We start from the raw sequence: 6,000 nt of genomic DNA, 5'->3' as shown, positions 1-6,000 counted from the left end.
CAGGGAGGTTGTCTTATACTTGCAACAAGTTTTTTTTTAAATTTTGTTGTCATGTGCTCAGCATCGTAACATGCAAATTTAATACTGAAATGAAGTTACTAAATGTTAGTATGGTTACCATTGCTTGATGAGCAAGAAATGAATGCCATACAAGAAGATTGTTGTTTAATTTGTTGGTTAAGTTTTAATTGATGCTTTTTAAATGCTGATACAATGAAGTCTGTGAACTTTACCAAGCCTAGACTTTGGACTTGTATGGCGATTTGAAGGCTAAATGCAGGCTTGGTCCCAGTGGCTCATATCGAAAGGAGAAATTCCGACAGTCTTATACGCCTAACATACAAAAATCATCCAAAAATTTTCTCAAACTTGAGGGTCGTCTTAAACACAAGAATATATGGTACACAGTCATTGATTTGTAATTCTAGAGAAATTATTTTACAGAATTTGTGATTTCCATTGAAAGAAATATGTGTGTGAACTATTTATTTTGATAGCTAGAATTACACAACATTGTCAAAATACCTCATTAATAAATAACAAAAAAAAAAATAGATTTGATATCCAGTGTAAAGAAAACAAGGGGGCTCATTTACAATTTCTACAAATCAAATTGAGTTGTATTCATTTAATGCCTATTGCTTTTTTTTTTTTTTTTTTTTTTTTAAATTAGGATTAGAATAATTTCAGGATGCTAAGATATCTTGAGAATATTGGTAGAATTCAAACTTAAGGTGTACTAAATGATACTTTTCTCTAAAATATGCAATTCCATTCAAACTACTTGGTAAGCGTCATTTTTAAGAATGACGTTTCGATGCATCACCCTCAGACGATGAACTTAAGTGTAAGCACAAAAACAAAATCAGTGCATGTAAATTTGATCTAGTCATTAGCAGCATTTAAAATAGTTCTCAAAAGTTTGTTATTATCAATCTGTTTATGGACCAAATTGTTTCAATAATATTTTGTAGAGGAAGCCACCATTGAGTTGATAGCGTTACATTAAATATTTGTCATTTGCATAATTTCAATAGGAATTTTACAAGAAAATAGAAAAATAGATACAAAAAAAAAAAGAAACCATATATTATATCAAAATCATCCACAGTGGATCTGTGCTGCATAGTAGAGCATAGAGTGGTAAGTCATTGTACATGTGTTTTGCATGTTAGCATCATAAATAGTAGCATAACAGTCATTATTTTGAACATCTCATTTTTCACGGTGATATTTTAAGAGTTTGAATTACTAATTTTCAGTAAGATGTTGATAATTTTGTATACAGTATTAGGCTAAAAATATTGTTGCCCTAGGTCGGTCAGGAATTCTTTTAAAAGTACTATCTATTTGTCGGACCTAATGCTAGAGTTCATAGGTAAACGTCATCTTATGTATTTCGGGCTAAATTCAGGGGTGATGTATCATTTTAATTAAAGCTTTAAAAGATCCCCTGTAAACATTATACAAGTATTTCAGGCCCCTTCATATTTTTTCCCCAAAAAGCTCTGACCTTAAATTGTTTTAAATTTTCGGTTGATGAGGCTTCAGGCAACACAAACTTTTTTGGCTTTAGTGTGAGTGAATGAATATAAATACACAATACCACAAACCTAAATAAAAATTTGCATGACAAATTTGATCATTAAAACATGTTATAAGTAAATAATAATATAGTGCAATGCTGCATGAGATTCAGTGTGTAGTCTCACAATATGTTCTCATAACAATTCCAACGTGAGAAATTTACCCCCGGTGTTAAAACATGGTGCTATAACGCCCCTTCCCCCCTCCTACGATGCTGCAGATTTCTTTTTACTTACAGGCAAATGCTGCATTCAATACAGTAAATTTAGTTGTTTAAAATTTCTCCATTAAAAACCATGCAAACTAAAATGATAATTCCTTGCCATGTTGATCACTGTATGTAATTTGGATATGAAAAAAAAAAGTTTTCTTCGTGTTTTTATGCTCAAATTATTCAAATTAATTGACATTTTATAGTAAAAATAAATTGTAACATTAATAATTATTTGTCAAGTGTCAAGGGAGTGAAAATTGATCAAAACATTTCCAAAAGTTTTGATTGAATATATACTTTATACCATGAATATTTAATTTGTATTTAGATAGTTAAATGAAGCTCATTTTTACTTTTGCTACAATGGTGTTCAACATAATTACTGTCTCAACTCCTCTTGATCAGCCTTTAGGGTCTAAATCCAGACTAAAAATGTGTAATTTAAATGTTGTAGATGAGGTTCAAGTATTTGTTACATTAACAGTATAAGATTTGGTGTAATTTTAGTTACTAGTTAAGATATTACTTAATCTGCAATGTGATATTAAATATCTTCATTAATTTATCATTGAATTATAATTACATAGGATAAGGTTAAGTACATATTTTTTCTTTTGTAGCTTTTAGTTGATTTTTATCAACTATTTAATAATTGACATTATTTAAGCACAGACTTTTGATTGTTACAATAATGAGTCCGTAATTAATTAATCCATAAATCAACCAATCAATTTACCGTATACTTTTTAGTCCTTACTTATTGCATTCATCCAAGAACTATTATAAATGGAATCATCCTAAGCTGTATTCTTTGATTGGTTGTTTTACAGCATGCAGCCTTGTTTCTTATAAGTTATAGTGTGGTGGATGCACTGCCTGTTTTTAAATTCAGTATCATGTTGATTGTGTTCAAACTCGGTGAGTTAAGCAAGGTGCAAAAATTAAAGCCACGCTGCATAAAAAGGTATTAACACAAAATTGTATTAACGTTCTCATTGACCTTAATGCTTCCATTTACTATATGAGTTTATTTATCATAATTAAAATATAACCTAAATTTATAGTGAAAACCAAATAGTAATTGTTAGTGTGGTGAAAATTTAATTCATATTAAGTTGGTATATTATTGTACACTGAAATATGGCTAGTTTTTAAATTGATAAGAATTTTAGTACAACTCATTTTATTTTCAACCTTTTATTTGCGTAACTGCAGTGATGGACTCGCTAGTACAATGTAAACTTTTATGAATGCGTGATGGTATCATAATGGTTGGTATATTAAAGTGGGTACTGATGCAATTATAAATACCTAGTAAATGTGGATGCCTATCATTGGCCAAGTAAGCAAAAAAACATGTTTTTTGTCAGGAGGATAAAGCATTTTCCCCCTTCACAGTTATGGCTACATGCAGACACAGTCATATATTTAGGCCTTAGCCAAGCCTAGGCACACATGGATAGGCATTACTTATGATGAGTTTTTGCTCATTTTTTTTTTTGTTTTTGTGTGCATTAAAAACAAATATATAAAGGGAGTGTATGAGGAACATGATTTTTCTTTTAGGCAGTGAATATGCACTCTAAATCTAACCCTCAAGTATAGGAAAATTTGAGTTATAGCTGGTAAAATATACAGTTTTTGTACTAGGTCTTAAATGTTATTTTAGAAATGCAAATACTTTGGAATGCTTAATTACCTGGGAATGTCACACCCATATAGAATGTATTGTATCTTTATATGATATAATGAATTTTGCTGATGTTTTCTGAGCAAACTGTTTCTGGATAGCAATGTGTTACATACCTTGAATGTTTTCAGACATCAGTTCTTATTTTGAAACAATTGTATATTTTCTAAGAGATTAATAGTAATTAAAGCACCAGTAGATATATGTGGATAAAATGTTAATGTTGAGGTTGGGGACTTATATAATCACATAATACATGGTTTTGAATTTGCTGCACAGTGTTTTTTCTGGGAGGTGTTTGGTATTTTATGCTCCAGATATATGTGTACTGTGTACTGATCAGTATACGTGGAGATACCACATTTACTAATTAATTTGTATTACAAATGTGTAAAATAATGTCAATTTTAAATTGGGTTTTAATTTAGCGCATTACACAAGCAAAATGCCATTTTGTACGATGAATAATTTGTCAGTTGAGCATAGACATACTGTATGTGAATTTAATGAAATTTTGATTATATTTTTTTTCCTAAGCAGTTACAAAATCATAGACTGATTAATAATATAGCATTTTTACTTCATTTATGTTAACTTTTATGATAAATTAATGCCTTATATGGCCCTTTGTATACACAGGTATCGCAGAAAAAGTTTCAAGTATAATTTTTGTATTACTGTACAATTTGCGGTTGGGTATTAATTGCATTTTTTAAAATTTAAATTTATGGGTCAAGTTAGGTTAATATGTTGTGAATTTTAGCAAAATTCCATTGCCTGCAAGCGAAATTAAATAAAATTAGAAAAATGTTTGGTTTTGTAGAGGTGACTGTTAAATTACTGCAGCATTCGTCAAAGTACTAAATAAATTGTATTGTGCCTATAATCCACCAGCATGTTCAAATAACTAGTTCCAGAATTAATTAAATTTGTTTTGATTCTATTTTCTAGAAGTTTTTTTTTAAATTCAATTAACAACAGGTTTGTTATCAATTAGAATGGATATCTGGGTGAACTTGTTCTAGCTTAACTTCTAATAATAATAATTAAATTTTTAATACATTTTTATTGCTTGAAATGTAACAAAATATATCGATTTGTAATTCGTCTAAAGGTGTACACCTCGCCTATTGAAGTTTGTCTCAGATGTCAATGTAGTGTTGAATATTTAATGATTGTTGATTTTTTATAGGGCATTTCTTATTCTTCTGCTTTTGTTTAAATAGCATAAAACTATTTAGTGTTTGTGAAAATATATTACAGTATCTCTATTGTGACTTTATTGCTTAATAGTTTGACAGTGAATTTTAGATGTCTAGTATAAACAAATTAATTTTACATAATTATAGCTACTTCTACAGTAGAGTAGATTTATTTTCGTACTGTGTGTAAATGATATGTATATTGGATGTAGATAAAAACAGATGTAACATTATACTATACACTAAAATTATTGTGAAACTATTCAGGTTTTTGCCTCTGTTTCTAAATTATTTTGTCATGAGATTAATTTAGGAAGTGATCTAAACATTTAAATATTGCTATTAGTAAATTTTCTATTTTTTCTGCCCTGTTGGTTTAACTTTTTCACCATTTTCAAGACAATGATCCAGCTAGCTGATCATTGGTTTTTATGAGGCTGGGGTTTGGTTGTGAGGAAAAAATCCTGGTTTTTTGCACCTCAACCACCATACCACACTTCACTTTTATATTTTAGTCTGATTATAAAGTGAAATACATCAGACATACAGGCTTATAATAGAATCTCTGAATAACCAAACATTATGTTTTCAATTTTTTTCTTCGAGTTATATGCATGATATTTAGATCATTGAATAAAGAAATTGTATTGTTTTGTATTTCTTATTTAATTAATAATTAACAGTTAATTGTAATGGTATTGTTTTGTGTCAACGTAGACCTATTATGCGTGTTATGGGACATCAATTTTTTTGTTGAAAATGTATGACAACATCGTCTCAATAAACAAATAAAAGGCACATCATTGAATTCATTTTTTTAATAAATTTGATATATTATGGATGTGACGATGCAGTGGGTATTAATTTGACTAGTTAATTGTCTATTATCTTAATTTAAAAGAGTTTTCCAATTAATATTACACTTCTTTGTTGTGCAAAATAAATTGTTAATTGTAATTTGATTTTTTTTCTCTCTGAATATCTTTTTGTTGTCTCATGAATTTAGTGAAAGTATGACACAGAATTTGATATACTGTACTGACTGTGTTGATGAAAACCATTCAAATAGTCAATAATATATTTTATATATATTTTTTATTTTTATATATTTTAAAGAGGTCAAAAAATACTATAAGAAAGCATTCATTGTGTGTGTGGGTGAAGGTGTGCATCTGACATTTTTCCACAGCCACCCGATTGTAATTTTTTGCGAAATAAACATGTTTATCCAAACACCAATTACTATACTGTCATGGCAACAAACACGGGACTCAAATATCTGTGTATACGATTTTTATTTCTATCAT

General features: G+C 28.9%; 1 protein-coding gene across 1 annotated transcript in view; it reads left to right on the top strand.

Moving 5' to 3' along the window:
- Positions 1-5,655, top strand: part of LOC117106313 (histone-lysine N-methyltransferase, H3 lysine-79 specific-like) — a 46,612-nt gene extending 40,957 nt beyond the window's left edge. Inside the window, exon 22 of the transcript XR_004445044.1 lies at positions 8-5,655. The gene's annotated coding sequence lies outside the window, so the exon portion shown is untranslated. The remainder of the gene's footprint in view (positions 1-7) is intronic.
- Positions 5,656-6,000: the final 345 nt, after the last annotated feature.

The sequence above is a fragment of the Anneissia japonica genome, unplaced genomic scaffold (assembly GCF_011630105.1).
Source record: "Anneissia japonica isolate Jap-2015-1 unplaced genomic scaffold, ASM1163010v1 scaffold287767_len825999_cov190, whole genome shotgun sequence".
In the NCBI taxonomy this organism is placed as follows: domain Eukaryota; kingdom Metazoa; phylum Echinodermata; class Crinoidea; order Comatulida; family Comatulidae; genus Anneissia; species Anneissia japonica.
The sequence above is the reverse complement of the archived record's forward strand: the minus strand, read 5'-3'. Positions and strand labels throughout refer to the sequence as shown.